This window comes from Athene noctua, chromosome 1, assembly GCF_965140245.1.
Source record: "Athene noctua chromosome 1, bAthNoc1.hap1.1, whole genome shotgun sequence".
In the NCBI taxonomy this organism is placed as follows: Eukaryota; Metazoa; Chordata; class Aves; order Strigiformes; family Strigidae; genus Athene; species Athene noctua.
The window spans coordinates 241435191-241453523 of record NC_134037.1 but is presented as its reverse complement, the minus strand read 5'-3'; the positions used below and the strand labels follow the sequence as shown (position 1 = coordinate 241453523).

General features: G+C 42.5%; 1 long non-coding RNA gene across 2 annotated transcripts in view; it reads left to right on the top strand.

The window, feature by feature from the left end:
* The window catches only part of LOC141964375 (uncharacterized), a 58063-nt gene that overhangs the window by 1512 nt on the left and 38218 nt on the right, over positions 1–18333 (top strand). For both annotated transcript variants that reach the window (XR_012634312.1, XR_012634310.1), the window contains exon 2: positions 2267–2348. This is a non-coding gene — a long non-coding RNA (uncharacterized LOC141964375). The remainder of the gene's footprint in view (positions 1–2266; positions 2349–18333) is intronic.

The following is an 18333-nucleotide window of genomic DNA, read 5'->3' as shown; positions in this document are numbered from 1 at the left end:
CCCAATAATGACACGTGATTTCTCCAGAAAATGTCAATTGTAGTTACCTTAAGGTAGCAGCATGAGGTTGTATCTCACAATAAGGTTCTCAGCAATGTTAACTGACACAAGGGAAAGAGCAGGGATTGAAGCTAAAAGCTCAGTGTGCCTCTTAAACAATACAGCATGTGTGAATGTGTCACTCGTACATCTACAAATCTTGCTTCCCTCAAAATCATGTGGAGATTCTTATGCCTTTGTGAGTATTTTAGAACTGGAGCCAAAATCGTGATGAATTCATACCAGCTGCAACTCTGGCTTCCCCCTTTTCCAGATTTCTTCGAACTTGCCTGCCCGTGACATCAATTCCTGCTGGTTTTTTGCATACCCAAAAGCAGTGATGCTGTGCAGATCTTACAGAGCCCAACACTGCTTGGAAAGAGCAGATCATAAGCAGCCTGCTCCCAGCACCACCATAATATCCCTTCCCACGAGACTATATATTTCTTATCACATTAGGCAACACCTTGACTGCTCTGTCTGAGGACTGTATCCCCCAGCTAAGAAACTGTGACACAGAGAAGGCTGGTTATTTAGTCATAATCTCTATTTGTTAGTTTGGGGATTTTTTTCTCCACCCCTTTTTTATGGAATGCTTGAGTCCAGTGGGTCTGCTTCCTAGTGGCAGAGGATACCCATACTACCACTGACCTCCCTTCGAAAAGTAGTTGCTCAACACCAGAGCAATACCCCTGGCACCTTAGTTGGGCCCCTCAGAGGGAAAGTTTGGTAAGCATTGGTCTACACAGTTCGCCAAATATCTGCTAAGTGACTGAGACGAAAACGACATCTCTGGGGTCGTAGCCCTGCACACTATGTATATGTAAGGATCATACGATAATTCAGATTGGAAGGGGCCTCTGGAGGTCCTCTAGTCCAGCCGGACAGTCAGTTCATAAACTTGTTAATAAGGCAAAAGAATGGTAGCCTTGAATGTGAAATTGCATAGCCTTTCCTATTGTTGCAGTCAGATAAACTCCAGCAAATCTGGCTGGAGTGATGCAAAAAATACTGCTTCCCTGACCATCTATTCTGCCTCCTTACTGAAGGTTCCCGCCTCCACAACAGTCCGTGGATTGGAAAACACTAATGTTTCTAATCCATTTTAATACTGACATTAAAGTTATCTTTATCAGCAGTTTAAGTAATTTGCTGGTCCTTGTATTGAAGCAGCTGGGATTAGGGCATGTGTTTCATTCCACGGACTCTGGCTGTGAGGCAATAATCTCAGGCAAAGAGAAGGTAAGAAATAGCTGGGAGAGGATGTGACACTTTAAGCCACTGAAACTTGTTTTACTATGAGTATATTCTCACAGTTTACATCTTTTTATTTTTTTATAGAGGCTATAAACCTAGCAGTTCTGGATAAGACATGATGTTGGTGGGTGTTGGAGGCTGTGGTTAGGCAGACTCCAGCTGTGTTGGTGGAGAACAGCATTACTCACAGCCAAACCCCAGAGACTTACCATGTCCCTTTCCAGCGATCTGCAAATCTGCCAGCAGAGCTGATTGTGTGCCCTCTCTCTCTGATTTATTCTGGTCAGTTCAATCAGAAGCTGATACAAATTAATATAACTCTTTTACCGTGAACATTTGATTTGGTTCAAAAGTGTCTCTTCAGCTAGAGTAATTGCAGACAGTGGCAGATAAGTTTAAAGCTATCCACTCTTAGGGTCTGTGTCAGATTAACAAAACTGGCTTCTGAATTGATTTGGTTATCATTACATAAATTCCATAGACTGTGTCTAACTCAGATGGCTGGCACAGGCTTTTAGCACAAAGTAGCAGAGCTTCATTTGTAACCTCCTCCCGCACACAAAGTTCTGCAGGAGAGGGTTGAAAACATATGAGATGTCTATGAATTATGAACTGCCCTTTGCTTTTGTCTTCCCTTCCCCTTGCAATTATATTTAACTAGACTACAGAAATTACTGTGCCTTCATAATAATCTTTAATGCTCACATGCAAACATAACTCTTTACCAAAGGTCTTACAGGCTACATTCAGAAATGCTGTAATAATGGAAGGTGAAAAACAATAGGGAAAAGAAGGTGCATGTTACATATTCATGGGCATTAACCTTCCAAGGGAACAAGCACAACTCAGTAAAGGCATCAGTAGACACACACTCTTAATTTTCATACACACAGTGTAATTGTTCTTCTGTGTAGATATTTTTATGGTATGATATTTATCAGTGTGACACATCCACCAATTTCTCTCCTAGGGAAAAACCTCAAAGTCTGAACCTTGAGAAATTGTGATGGGAGTGGCAACACAGAAGGATCTAGTCAGAGTCTTCACACAAGGTACATCTCAGATTGCTGTGAATTGTTAATAGAGAACAGTTCAAGGGAAACCAGTTGATTTCCAAATGAGATTTCAATTAAGCCAGAAGGTGAGAGTAGAAATAGATGGGTGTTTGTATTTCTCTGGTCAAATGTAGACATCTGTCTTCTAGACCTTTGCCTCTGAGTTAGCTTTTCCCTTAAGTTTTTTCATGGTAGAGAGCGAGTTACTTCAGGAATACAGTTCTCACTTTGACCAGGGTGGACTGTGCGTGTTCAGTTTTTTCCAGTGCTTATAGCAGACTTAACTGGTCAGCATAAATATGTATTTGCACTGTACATGCCTAAAGGTAGGTGAGAGGAGTCCCACCTGATGTGTTTGTTGCATATTAGAGCCATATAGAGAGAAAGCTGTCATGGCAGTTATGACTAGGTTGATTAAATTGATGAAGAACATGCCAATGCCAGATGAATAGAAAATACAGGTAGAAGAGAAGACAGATCTTTGAGCTGGGTTGAAGCAAGCCCACAGTAGGTTGAAAAAAATACTTCTGCTTTGAGTCTGTGGACAGAAATTAGAAGAATTAATTAACAGAAACTGGGATATTCCTTTTCTGTGTTTCTTTTCAGTGCATACTTAACATGCAGAAGCATTTTGCATGTGTTGGAGCATTACTCTTTGGAGAAGGAATAAGAAAGTAGCTTACAGTTGTCAAAACAAAGGGAGAGGAAGACAGAAACCTCAGAGAAAGTAGAGTCAGGCCCAAGGAGCTGTGTGTCAGCAACCGTTAAGTGAAAACTGGGACATGGAAGGAAAAGTTTATTGACATCATCTCAGTTCTGTGGCAGACCACTAGACAGTATCAAGTGGCAGAGTTCCCTTAATCTGTCTGCTGGGGTTGACAACTGAGAGGAAATCTCCCATGATGCACAGTTAAGCAAAAAACATTTGGCAGTATAACTCTTTCATGGTAGGATATGAATTTTAGGCAGGTTTTCTAAAGATGTGACACTTCTGGAGTTGCACACTGTCCCACTGCACTAATTTTGAACCTCAATGGCCAATTTCAACTACATTTGCAAAAGGGTGGAGGTCTTAATGGTAACTGAGTTCCTTTTAGTTTTGTAGTAAGTAGCATGGTAGAAAAGATGGGCTCAGCTGGTGCCTCTGCTGAGCACAAGATAGGCAGAACTTAGCTGATAAAGATTTCATCTGGCAACAAGCTGCCCAGGCTGCATACATGAAGTGACTGACAGCTCCACACTTAGTGCTACATGCAGCATCTTCTGTGCACAGCTGCAATACCACATATGACCCATAGGCAGCTGCTTTATTGAACCGATGAGGGCTAAGTGGAAATGGATACAAAGCCATAGGATACTAGGCTTTGATAGTTTGAACCAAACTGTTACATCAGTTGAGCCTGTTAACTCAGGCACAGCCATTAATTTTAAGTCATGCTGGTATATATTATTCTCCTTCCCCTGTAGATATTTCTCTGACTTAAAAGTGACGGTTTCAAATAAGGGAGCTGTTGCGCAGCTTTCTGCACACAACATTTAGATGCCCAAACCACTAGAATAAACAAAGCACAGTCTAATACATATTAATGCTTTGCCCAGCATTTTTGATTTCTTAGGCATGTTAGTTCCAGTTCTGCAGTATGAGATATTGGAAGATGAATTGGCTGTAACAATCCACTCTTGTAAACACATTCATCCAGAACAAAAGATAGCTACATTTAAAGAGCATTCTTTAACATATTGGTAATGCTTCCCAGGGCTGTCCAAACGGTCCTTTGAATAGTGCTGTGATCAATGGCAATGAAGGTGGTTATGTTGGAGAAAGACGCACTGAAAATTTGTGTTGTGGTGAGTGCCTAAGTAGTGAGATCCTGCAGGGCAGGAGGTGAGCACATCGGAGGCCATGCATCTGCATTGGAAGAACAATTTCCGTCATTTATCAATAACTTCTTGAACCCCCACCACTGAATGTGTAGAAAGTTCTGAGTAGGTAGGAACAATGTGGTAAATGACAAGATGTGATTACAGATGAAAGTTTAGCCAAAGTTACTAGTTGAAAACTTTTTTAAAGTGTTTAAGGAGAGCAGGAAAGTTAAATAAGATACGCTGGTGAACACTGTGAGAATCTCTTTTCCTTTTCTGTTCCCCTAATGCGATTATTATAGGGAACACACAGTGGTTTCCATGTGAACAACTTAATCTGGTTCATATTTTGAGAGTAAAATTTGGAATCTTTTTTTAACTTCAAAATTTGGACTATATTTGGACGATGTGTGTTTTGTTGTTCGTTTATCTAATAAATGAGAAACATGATTATGTCAGTAGAGGGACAGTGGCACAAAGAACAGACATTGGTAGCACAGCTTTGGTTAAACATATTTTAAATTATTGTAACATCCCGTTCACATTCTCAGGAGGGAATATTCTCTGCCTACGTTTGAACATCTAACTTAGATGCCTAAATTAGGAGGCTTGTCTCCCTAGATGCCTTGCATAGTTGAAGGAGTGAGAGGCCCCTCCAGAGAGCAATTCAGACTATCTTAGTTAGGCTTCTGCTCTGAATTATCATCTGGAGGAGCCTCTTCAACTTTGAATGCAGTTCTGCGCTATTTGCACAGAATATTTTTCCTTGGCAACAAAACTGACTTAACTGGTCACCACCCCTCAATACTTCTTGCCCCCGGCTTTTCAGTATCACTCTTGTTGCTTGTGCTAGTACAGCTGTTGATGTGGTGGCACTGTCAGCTTGGTTGGTGAAATCATCTGGGTTAAAAGGAACCCAGAGAAAGAAGGTGTTACTTTTAACCTAGATCATGTCTCTGATCTGGTTTATCGCATGACCTCGTAAACAGTCAAACCTGCATACCTGAGGAAGTGGTGAGCTTTAGCAAGAGACAAAAGTGAGTTGTTGAACTCAGGGACCTGTTTGCCGAATGTGCTGCCAAGAAAAAGATACATTCAGCTTCAGGATGTAAGTTAAGGAGATTGAGTCTTGTATCTAAGCATTGTCTTGTTGAAGTACATGATATTTATACCATTACATTTCCACAAATATCATGGAAGTTTATTATGGTTTGCATCACTGTAAGAAAGACGTAATCTAGCCTTGTATCTCATTTATTCATATAAAAATACTCCTAATTTAAACAAAATAACTTCTAGGATTTACAAATGTACCATGCCAAGGTATGCTAAACTATAAATATGCCTAAAAGCGTTGCCACTAGCATTAGAGCAAATGCAATCAAGTTTGAGTAGCTTAAGAAGTTCCCCAGCAAGAGCTGCTATGGTTCAAAAGACACGCTGGATGCAGTTTACCTAACTTGAATGGTTTGCAGTGCAGACATCTGCACATGAGCTAGTTGCCTTATATTCTTTTCAAAATCTTTGGGAAATCTGGCCTTTTAGATGGTGCTTCGTATGAACTGTATGAGATATTCATATTAGATGTGAAATACCTGCATTTGGCCAGCCATATCCCACCCACAGGCTACATGGCTTCTCCTTGTACATAGAGAAAGGCAGAACTACAACAAGCTAGGTTCAGTTGCCTTGTGTACTAACCTCTAAAACTACTCACATACAGCTGCACATGTGATGGCCTAAAACTTCATTTTCTGATCATTAAAAGCCATTCCGGTTCAGAGAGATTTGGTGCCACTTGTGACCACTGCTAGGACACTTTTCCAGTCTCTGGTAGTTAACCACGTTGTTACAGAATTAACTATCCTGTTTCAAAACAGTATTCTTTTAAAACAAGTATGTATTAGGAATGCTGGCCACAAACCCAATGAGGTGAGAGAACTGTTAATAGTTTTTAATAGTTATTAATTTTTTACACAACATTTTGTGCTGCTTTTTAAAGTTCAGTAGTTATCAGGTAGGCTTCTTAATAACCTGTGAAAAGATTGTTTAATTGTATTTTTCTGTGACCTTCCATAGCTCAACCTGACTAATTGCTTCTTTTAGATGAAGTACTCACTTCTTTCTGGTTCTTCTCCATGAAAGTAAGAATGAAAATATTCATAAAGAATCAAATAAGGAAGAAACTAAAATCCACTAAGAAGCATAACTAGAAAGCTAAACTTCTATATGCTAAGCTGGAGTTTAACATATGTATGCTGTTGTCTTCTTATGTGCTTTTCCTCATTCAAATCACTTTTCATATCACCTTAAAAGAAAAAAAAAAAAAAAAAAGGAGAGGGGGGGAAATGATGTGTTTAATTTTCATGCTCAATGCGTTTTTAAATGTAATGAAGTTACAAAATGATCCTGCCATGCTTTAACCCCAGAAGGCAGCTCAGACCCACACAGCTCCTCGCTCACTCCCTGCCCAGTGGGATGGTGGGGAGAATCGGGAGGGTAGAAATGAGAAAACTAATGGGTTGAGATAAAGACATTTTAAAAGGGAAAGCAAAAGCTGCACACGCAAGTGAAGGAAAATGAGGAATTCATTTACTACTTCCTGTTGGCAGGCAGGTGTTCGGCCATCTCCAGGAAAGCAGGGCTCCATCACGTGTAGCAGTCCTTGGGAAGACAAATTCCATAGTTCTGAACCTTCCCCCTTCCTCCTTCTTTCCTCAGCTTTTATTGCTGAGCATGAGGCCATGTGGTACGGAATATCCATTTGGTCAGTTGGGGTCAGCTCTCCTGGCTGTGTCCGCTCCCAATTTCTTGTGCACCCCCAGCCCACTCACTGGTGGGATGGGGTGGAGTGAGGAGCAGAAAAGGCCTTGATGCTGTGTAAGTGCTGCTCAGCCATAACGTAAACATCCCTGTGTTATTAGCACTGTTTTCAGCACAATCCAAAACATAGCCCCATACAAGCTCCTATGAAGAAAATTAACTCTATCTCAGCCAAAACCAGTACATAGCCTTAACTCTTCACATCCTTTCACAGTGGATAAATACATGTATAATGAGGGTACTTGTGCATAAGAAGATACAAGATTGGGGTTTCCATAATTACAGGTTAGAAAAGAAGAATAATGGTTATTAAAAAAAATTGTTCCAAAAGCACAGTAGAATAATATTCTACAGTTTTCACAAGATGGGGAAGGTGACCCTGTGCTTTTTCTCCTGGTCACCTTGGCCATTTGTATTCTGGGTTTCTGTTTTGCTGAGATACAAAAAAAATCCCCCTCTTACTGAGACAGTTGGGACCTTTCTACATTACGAAAGCAGCCTCTAGCACACTGTTCGGTGCAGTGCTGGCTGATACAGGATGACTCCCTGAGCCATTATTTGCAAGTGGCTCCAAAGTGTGTATCCACACGAAAAGGAGCAATTTTCCATCCCAAGACTTGGTGGTGCCTGCTGACTCACACCAGGCTGCTTAGGGATACCACATCTGGGGGAATCCTACGAGTGAACTACCCAACTGTTTAGGACCCCAAGAAGAGAGGCGACAATTAAGCAGAGGGAACAATTGGGTGCTCAGGTATTTTCCCTTGACCTCGGTGTAGGACACATTACAGACATATCTTAAGTGCCCAGTTTTAGTCCTGTGGTGGGATGAGTATAATGCAAACACATAGGTTCATACAGATTAGCTGAGTACATATGTTAATTGTATACAGACTTTGAAAATAGAAGTGGTTAATACCATATATCAGAAGCACCTTAGTGTTTTATACATACTGCTGAAATAAAGCTGCTTACATTCCCAGCTAGTAGCTCTACCTGCAACTCAGCAGAGCTTTGGCTGGCTCTCAGATCTAAAAATAAAATTTTCCTTCCTGAGATAACATACACTTCAGTGATATTCTCAGTAGGAATGGAATGCAAAAGTGGAATAGATTATATTAATTGTTGTCTAGAAGCTTTCTATCCACTGCATAGGAAACCTTCATTACATTCTTCATCACACCATATGGCATCTAAGTATAATGGGATAAAATTACTAATACAGGACAATAAATAACATTATGATTATGTGTTATGGGTGCCACCTCATACGTGCACAACAAGTAATTATAGTTGGAATGAATAATGGAGATTTGAGTGTTATATCTAGGAATATATTAGAAAGGACACAGTTTGTCATTAAGGATGGTAATTGTCTCATCTGACTTTATGGATTCGGTAAGAAGGTGTCCACACCAAGCCAGTCATCTGTGACTGCATCTATGATGAGCAGAGAGGAACAGGCATTTCAGAAGAAAAATGGTCCCTCAGTCTTAGACAAATATTTCTGAGGAATGCATTTCAAAATCTTACACAAACAGAAAATCTTCTACATCTTTAGGGAGAAAAAAAAGAATACATCCAGAAAAACCTGGTCACACATTGTAAACTTTTTCAGATCTCCAAGTCTATTCTCTACTACAGTGGACGATCATCTGTAGTGAAACTTTTGATGATGTTTATTTAAGCCATTTTTGACACATTCCAGTGATGAAAGTTTCATCAATTCTCTAAGCAGTCTCTTCCGCTGTTTAATTTTCCTTAATCCTGGACAGTTGTCTAGTGGTTTAATGTAAATCTCCTTTTCTGCAATTTATCCCCATTGCTTGTTGTTCTAATAGACACAAACAACACTTTTGTTCATTCTTCTTTGCAACTACTTTTCACATCTAAAGATTCCCCCTGCAGTTTTCTCTGTTCTTGACAACATTTGTGTCTTGACACTGAACTGAAGTGATACTAGTAGGATTTATGTACAGTTAAACCTTCCCTCGCCTACCCCTTCATAGCCCCAGTAACCTTGGTGGTCCACTGACTCCATGGTGGCACTAATAGATCTTGCTGCACTCTGAGTTGCAACACCATAATGCCGTTAGTTTGTCACCCCTGGCTAACTTCAACTGAGCGTTCCCAGTTCGTTCTGTCCTTGATGGTAAATCAGGGAGAAGAGGGGGTTAAGCATTTGGTTGTTTCTTTCACTCTTTCATGGACGCTATGTGGTTCACAGCTTTTGAAGACATGGTGCCCTCACTCAATAATGAAAATTGGGGGGGCTTGTTAGGCAGTGTTTACAAGGTAATGTAGTTTTTGACTCATACATGCCTTTTTTTTTCATTTGCTGTTTTCACAGAGCTTCCATGCTTTCTAATTTCTTTACGGTGATACCTCCATAATTTCTGTAATGCATTAAACAGAAATCTGGCCACTTTGGTTTTGTGTACTGAAATATGCTTAAGGATCTGGTGAGTTAGATACCCTTAACATAGAACATTTCACAGGACTATACATTATACCACAAAATTATTCTTAACATGTTAATTTAAAACATATTTTTCTTTAGATTAGTTCATAAAGAGAGAGGAAGGAAGATATTTAGCTCCAGACAGCACTTGCAATAGAAATCGGTTATTTCTGTACAGCATCTTTCCTTTGAAATATCACTAAATGATTTCCAGAGAGAGGAAGAATGTCATTTAATGATCCCTTGCACAGCTCGAACACCTTTCACCAGAGCATCTCAAAGCATTTTAGACAAGCCTGAAAGCTTGTCTGTTTTTCCCCAACTATTTCAGTTGGCCTAATAAAAGATACTATGTCTTCCTACACACCTTGTATTGTTTAACACTCAAAGCATTATCATACTTGTTTTACAGATAACTAAAACGGGCACAAAGAATCCATGTAGTTTTATTTCAGACAATGAATCTAAGATGAACTCTGTGGGGTCCCATTTTCACTGAGTCTCCAGGACTTGCAGAATACATGTTCTCAGATTACAGGCAGACGTGGAGCGAAGTCTTCATCCCACTGACATCAGTGGCAAAATTCCCACTGATCTGAATAAGGCTGAAATTGCGTCCTAGCTTTTCTAACTGCTGCCTGCCAAAATCGACTTCAGACCTGTGCATCCTTTCTGTCTTAAGCGTCACCATTAGTAATGAAGTTTCTGCGGTCCACGCCATGTCTGCCATTACGTTCTCAAGAAGTGATCAAGACAAATCTAAATGAGGAATGAGAGACCCCAGCAACAGGAGGAGTCTCTGCAAGTGAGTGTATGGTGTGTGGTTAACAGCCTCTTTGCAGTTACTGCAGATGGATCCATCTGGCTGTTATGCATGCACTCTGTGCTGACAAAAGGAGCCTACGAAGAGCCGTTTGAGTTGGCTTGCCCTTGGTGTGGACATGTGCTGTCCTCGCTCACAAGTGTCCCAGGTTGCAAGTGTGCTGCCAACACCACCGTAAAGACTGTGTCAGGTCTTTGCTATCATGTCTGACCTTTTCTAATTAAAGGACAGTCTAACCGTTTTGAGAAAACCTAGAGGTCTCTTCCAGCTTAATTTTTGCTTAATTAAGACCGTGGATCTGGGCACATAGCACCAAATGCACTCAAAGGAAGTGTTGTCTTAAGGAAAGAGTCTCAAAAACCAGTAAGTCTTTCTACTATAATGTCCATGGAGTATGCACTAGCATCAGAAGCCATATTTTACAACAGAAATATAAGCACTTTAAAATACAGATTTAAAAAAGGAAAATGAAGGGAGAAAATGCCTGTGTGTGTAGTGCACAGATGTCTTCTTCTGCTATTGAAGATGGCTGAATATGGTCCTGGTGAGAAAAAGGGGATTTGTTCATTCTCAGTCCCCATATTGTCCATTTGTCCCTTGCTGCAGGGGTCTTCTCAAGCTTGATGGAGGTGTAGCCACCCAGTTTTAGTATACTCTTGATGATTTTCTGGCTAAATGCTCACTGAATCCTCTTGGCTGTTGTGCTAGACTGAGAACAGAAAGCTCTTGCTCATCTGGCATTTGTTATCTACAGCTGCCTTTCCTCTTTCATAGGTATTTCAGGTTATGGATAAGCTAGAGGAAAAAAGAGAGTTTTTCATACTGCCAATTTCAATTTGAAGGTAAAGAACACCAAACAGCTGAGGTCTGAGAGTAACTCCTAGGCTCAGAGAAATATTCTCATGTCTTTTTGGCCGAATTAAATATTGGTCTTCATATTACATCTTGTATTACGAGCTGCTTGCAAATCTTTATATCTGATCGTTCTCTCATAGTGTTGGAAAACAATATGTGGGAGTTTCTTTCCATAGTAGATCTTTGTGGGTTACTTGCTAGTAAACTAATTTTACATGACTCAGATTTAAATAATAAAAAGGCTTAACTCCAGTCTGAGAAGAGTTTATTGTCCACAACTGTAGCCTAGAGACAAACTCCAGCACCTTTGGGACTCAGCTGAGGCAGCAATTAGGCAGCATTTTATTGTGATGCAGTGAGTGCGCAAAAGATGAAGCTGGACTACTCTCAAGAGCTTAGAAACAAAATTGGCTTCCTGGAGAGAGAACATAAGAAATCTGGCAACCTAAAAATATTTAAAGAGCTTAGGGCTCCCAGGGGAGAATTTCAAGCTATTGAAGTGGAAAAGACTGAGCATTTGCTAAGATTGAAAAAAAAAAAAAAAAAGGAGGGGGGGAGGGGTTACATGAAAAACGACAAAGTGTACAGATTTTTTTTTTCCTGTAGCATGTTTCAAAGGGGAAAATATAATAAACCTGAAATCAATCAGTAGCACAGACTTCAATGCAGTGTTCCAAATCAAACAGCCCTTGCTTGAAAACAGGAGTCAAAAGATTTTTTTTTTTCATTTCAGAATTATAAGAGATTGAGGCCAAGAAACCATTAAATGAGGTGAAAGGTCTAGGCTAGAGGGCATCTTGAGCAAGTCTAATGAAGTCATGGTTGCTTCAGCAGCCACGTTCCCAAAGGGTTTTACTGTGTCTGTCACTGCGACTCTCTGTTTCTCCTCTGAATCTGGCTCCCTGGCCTCTGCAGTTACGTGCCAGAGTGTGCCCTACCCGGCACCCTACAAAACCCCCTCCTAGCAGCTCCATAGCATGTAGCATCCCTGTGTCAAAACAAAGCCATACAAAATGTGATTTATCTCACCCATCTTTTGATGTGTGTCGTACAGACATTTACCTGTGAGCTAGTCATGCCTGACTCCCTGTATTGTCAGCGGGGAGCAGCAGGAGCTTACAAGGCACAATTTAGCTCAACTGAGTGTGAATTTCTATTGTATGCCAAAAGTGCCTGTTTCTCTCTGACTTAAAACGGCGTCCTAAGGTGACTAACTCACAAAATGGACACCTACAGTTTAAACATCTACATTTGCTCAATGAACTCTTTGCACACAACTAGCATTACACCAGTGCAGACTGTGCAGGTTTCACTGCTGTGCTCAGGCTGTGCCTTTATGCACTCTGTATCTAGGAGTAAAACAGATTACCTGAAACCATTTGGCTTATGTCCCAACAGTAACGAGAGGGCTAGAGGGTGCAGTGTATTTACCTTTTTGTAGCCTCTTCCCTTTCTTGCCACCATTCCTCTGCATTACGCTGACTGACCTTCCACATCAGCACTGCAGCCAGATTAGGGGCTGAGGAGTGGCTGTCTGTAAGGATGGAGGGATGGGGGGCACCACAGAATGGGAGTGGAGAAGGCTGGTGGAGGGAAGGAAGCATGCAGAGGGAGGGAGGGCCAGGATGCTTTATGTACTGTGGCAAGCAGTAGTGGCCCAGTCTGTATCTTGGGCATCCACAAGGCAGTGCAGTTTGCAGTCCTGAGCTCTGTGTGTGTGATGCAGCTGAGGGACAGATCACCTGGGTTCTCACCTGGGTCCTGGAGCAAGAGTACCCATGGCTGTGCTGCAGGTAGGGAGTGCACCGTGTGTTATGGCTCTGGCATGAAATAAACCCTGCCACACACATCCTAACTGCACCTAGTATTACTGCCCTGCCTCAGCTGTACAGCTTCAGTCAATGTGATTTCATATGTCAGAGGCAAGCCCATCCAATAACAGAAGAAACAAAAAACCTCTGAAGGATTTCTGCACCAAGGGGCAGAGCCAGGAGACTGATCAAAGTGGAAATTCTTGCTCTGCTCTTCTGTATCTGAGTAAATTTCATCTGCACAAACTTCTGATGTCTCTGTTGACTTTGACAGAGCTACACTAGTAGGCAAAACTAGTCAATGATTTTTAAACAGTCCCCTGAAGAATACCCATTCTGTGCTGAATGTACTTGATTCTTTCTCATAGTCCCAAGGCTTCCCTTTCATGTATTTAATGTCATAGGCTTCCTATTTGGTTGTACTGTTGCTAGTTTGGAGGTTTCTATGCTCTCTGTCGGCGATTTGCAGGGCAGACAAGGTTGTTGCTATTATCATTAATGCAGCAAAGAGCCTGGCGTCAGCAAGCTGCCCAGTATTGCAGGCCTTTGTTGAGCCCTATACACAGCGCTGTACATATTGTAAAGCCATCCTGCTCATCCTGCTCTTGATTATTGCGAAAATGCCCAGAATCCATCTCTTTTGTTTGTCAGAAATTAGGCACCTCTGGTAAACAATAAACAGCAGGGAAAAGGACAGCATTATCCTTTCTGAAGCGTACCAGCATAGCAGCCAATTTCTGGATGCACCATTCATAGACCAGAAAGCAAAGCGCTGGCTGGTGTGCAAATGTAATAGCAAACACAGCGTTCCCTGGAGAGGCTGAGCTGTAATGTGCATAGACAACGTGGAGCAGTTCTGGATGAGCAGAGAACATGTATACCAGTGTGCTGCAGACCACTGTGGCTCTGGTACTACACAGTGCAAGACCAGAAACATATTTAAGGCATTTCCTGCTTCAGCAGTGTCTCCTAGGAACATGATACATGTTTTCTGTATGTCCAGAAGACCTATTGTAAATGCAGTCACATCTGAGGGAGAGGGGCATGGAAGTGCTCCCCGGTCACTGCTGTGTCTGTGGTGAGGAGCTGTATGGCACCCCATGATGCTGACAAGAAGACGGTGCTGAGGACCTGCCCAGATACACCCATACCGGACTTGACTGCTTAATCTGCTTGGTGCTGGAGATCCTGTCGCTTTGCTAAGGTGATCAGAGGAGAAAGAGCATGGTGGAGGTTGGGTTCAGCAGTAGGTGGAAATGCACAGCCTGGGCTATAAGGGAGGTGGGTATACCTTAAACGAGTTTTGCTGCTGACAGCAGTAATCTGCAGCCTCAGAGTCAGGGCCTTACATTAGGAATCCAGAGCCATGTGCTCTTCTACAGTACACGCTTTGTTGCTGGAAAAGCATCTACAGACAAAGCACATTTTGCAGCAAGACTTGAAAGAAACAGGTATAATCTGTTGTCATATTGCTAGGTGACAAGAAGATAAATGGGTTTATGCCTACCAAGATGTGACTAGCTCGTCAGTTATGTAACCCACTCGTTCATGCTGTTGGCCTGATCTACGAGTAGTTTTTCTGACAAAAGATCTTACAGAGTTTCTTGGACTTCAGAAGCACTAAGGATCTGGGCTATATTGCACTAAACATGGTGCATACCTACAGAAAGGTCAGAGAGTCTTCCATGAACTCTGCTTGTGGCCATACATTTCGTGTTCTCATATTAGCTTAAATCTGCGATATGCAGCAATTTAAAAATAAGAAGAGTCTTTCAAAAGTGTTTTTTAAATTTTATTTTTCAAGTTGTGCATTTAGTAAATAGTTCACCCAAAACACAGCTTGTTTTATAGTAGAGATGTGACAGAGGACCAGAAGTATCAGGTCAGAAAGGGTTAGTTTAGGACACGCATCACACACTTTAGAAACACCAGTAGCGCTTTGTTCTTTTGTTGAGATGTGCTTTGACCATCTCAAAGCATTCTACAAACTGAAGTAGCAGTTGTGCCTCTGCCATAAGAGATTACTCCCATTACAGAGAGGAAGATGGAAAATAAAAGGGTCAGGGATTCATCTCTTGTCAGTGACAGGGCTGGGATTGGATTCACTCATCCTGATTTTTTGCTCTAAGCACCAGCATTGTTTCTCAGGTGTTATCTCAGCCAAACCTTAGCTAATGAACAGTGGGGTAGGAAGCAAAGCAAAGCCAAATGAGGCCAATGTTCATCTCAAAGTAGATCAGTACTAATGGATCTTGAGTAGCTGCTTTGAAATTGCTACAGGTTGACACCTCAATAAAGTCAGGAAGACGAAGACCTATGGATTTTTGGGGAGGAAGGAGGTCCTATGGGCAAAACTCACACAAGCTAAAACCAGACTGTAGCTGGAGGGCTAGCTTCTGATTATGGTATCTATTTATCTGCTCTTCATGGTACAACTTGAGTTTGATAAATGACGTTACCTTCCTTATTTTACAGTTACTTTATTTTGTACCTGGAAACCCCAGCTAAAATGAACTTGTTCACTGGGTGCTCTGAAAACACAGTGAATGTCCCAGGGCTCTGTGACATTCCTGGGCAGCAAATGCAATAAACCTAGGCAAGGAGACAGCAGAGGCAAGGGGGCTTGCCTCAAGACACAGAAATGAGATGGCACTGCATGACACACAGCCCAGGTCTCTGGATCCCCTGACACCATCTGCCTCTCCGCAGACATCTACAGGGACAGACTCACTTTCAGAATTACAGGTTCTAGGCATGGAGTAGAGGGAGAAGAAATTAAATAGGATCCCTTCTTGGCCAGAGAGGACCCCAGATGAAGTCCTTTGAGTCCCATTCCAGTGAGGAGCACTGTTTTAGTTTCTGTCATGTGATCCTCTTGAAGGAGCAACTTCCTCAGAGCGTCACCCTCGGTTTCCTCTCTGCTGGTCTCCTTCGTCCCTTGCTGCCCCCGCTCCTGGGCAGAGGCCGATGCCCTCTGGACATGACTCGTGGGAAGGAGCTTCTCTCTGGGACGGAGGACTGCACGCTCCCTTTGGAGAAAGAGAGGGCTGCGATTATTGCTCCCAGAAGAACTGGAATTGCTATTTACCCACAGCAAGAAAATGTTATTTTGGGGCAAAAGGGAGCTGTAATGTTTTTCTGTTACAGTAGTTGGCAGCATTTCTCTATAGCCCAAACAGTTCTTTCTTAATGGGATCTTTACTCATTGCTGTAAGTTTACTAGAGGGAGAGAAAAATTTTGGAATTCAAATAAAATAATAATGACAGTAAGACAGGTTTAAACCCTGGAAGCCCAATAGTGACTGAGCTAAAGAACAGCAGAAAGGGATGCAGAACCAGGAGCCTGGGCTGAAGGCTGGGCTAGGTACAGAGAAGTGTTTTATGTACGGTGATTTTCAACGCATAGGCTGTTTCAAATAGATACAGTAAGGACATCACTTGCAGCTTTTTCTGGGTTCATCCAGATGTTTCAACTTACTAAATTTGAGCGATGGCATGGGGAAATGGGAACCAAATGAGTTAGCTGAGACAACTGCACTTGGAGGCCAAGGTAGTTGAGTGAGCAGATCAAAGACAGGAAGGTGCATTTCATGGAAATACATAATAAGAAAGTTAGGTAGAGATCTGCCTCTCCTACTGAACTGATTATAAGCCATCCTATGACCCTGATTTTCCTCTCCCATTAACATCTTGTCTCTAATCCTACTTGCTTCAGGGGAAGGTTAGTGGAGAGGCTGTTGTGGGTTAACCCTGGCAGAACTTGTCTTACCATGTAGCTTCTTCCTTCAAGTTACAGTGGCCGCACAAACCTGACACACAAGGGAGGAATGAGCTCTCACTTTCAGGCCTCTTGTTCAGCCAGTTGCCAGTGTTTGCCCCTGTTCTCCAGTACCACAGTGAGGGCACTAGGTCCTCTTCTCCACAACTCCCCATGCATCTGCAGCACTGGCACTTCACCAGACACCCTCCCCCAAGCCAGCCACCTACCACAAATGCACTCTGCCATCAGGAACAGCCATCAGCCATAAACGACAAGGAAAGCTACTTGATTTTGGGAATCATTTTGTTCCTTGGAGAGAGTGTTGCCCATGTTGTGGCACTGGTGTATAACACATGGTATAGCCATGGTGTAGCAGGTATTAAATCTAGTGCCTGTGTTGCACTGAACACATCTGAAGGTTGAGTGCATAGCTGGATGGTAAAACAGCAAACACCTTAGACCTAAATACCACAGGAAAACCCCTCACTGATGTATATCAGATGTGTTTTCCTCATGGCACCATTCCTTAGCAGATGGTTGTTAAACCCCATTTCTCTATGTTCAAAGGAGCAGAGTTTGCATCCCATCCCAAGGCAGCTGCCTGCCTCGACCCCCCACGGCATTTGGGGAGGTTTGCAGGGTACCACAGAAGCCCACTGTGGGTGCACAGCCCTCACTGACTCCTGCCAGCTGAGTCCACACTGCTGTCAGGAAGGCCAGTCTTGCACTTTCCATCTCATCATCCAGCCTATTCAGCAAACTGAGCTGACTGAAAATTAACCCTACCAAAAGGGGAAAAAAAAAGGAGGGGAGGATTGTATCAAGACCAATCAGCCCCCGGCACCGCTGACCCTACAGCCAAAGGAGCACAAGTGTCAGCAGAGCAGGGGAGCTGCCTTTTGGCAGGAGCCCAGCTGTAGGTCAGCTTAGGCCAGTTGTGAAACTGCACATTCACTCAGCTCCTGGGCTGCTGTGCTTGCTGCCAGCCAGCCAGCCAACCCCTCCAAACCTCGCCGTGGCAAGCCTCGCTGTTGGGGTGTGTGCTAGGGAACTGGTAGCATCTTTATTGGATCCAGGTACTTCTGCAATTCATGTCTGAGACCTTGAAGAGTTAATGCCCATTTTTCCAAGCAAGAAAGGAGCAGATTCTTACAGCACCTGCACTGGCAATGCCCTGTGAGGGTGATTTAATGTTATCCCATGAGAGTAAGCGCCTCGGGGTAGAACTGGGTCTTGTTCTCCTCCAAAGCAGGAGGCATAAATAGTTAATGGAAGAACAAAAGAGGACAGCTATGCTGCAGTTTACACCGGGGAAAGTGAGAACACAGATTAACCTTATGGCTTGCCTTTTGAAGAACAACACAAAGTTTTGGACCTTATTTCAGTAGTGTTACAGCAGTGATGGTGTCAGGCAATAAGCAGAATTTATAGGAAGAGAGAAGGTCTTTCAGTAGACCAGCTGACCACATTGGTAGAAAGCAGATACCCTTGCAGATAGATAAGCCCTTCTTCAGGCCTGTTTCAGATTTGAAGAACTTGTGTCTCTGAAAGCATGTTTTGCCTGGGAAATATGTTGGTCTAATAAA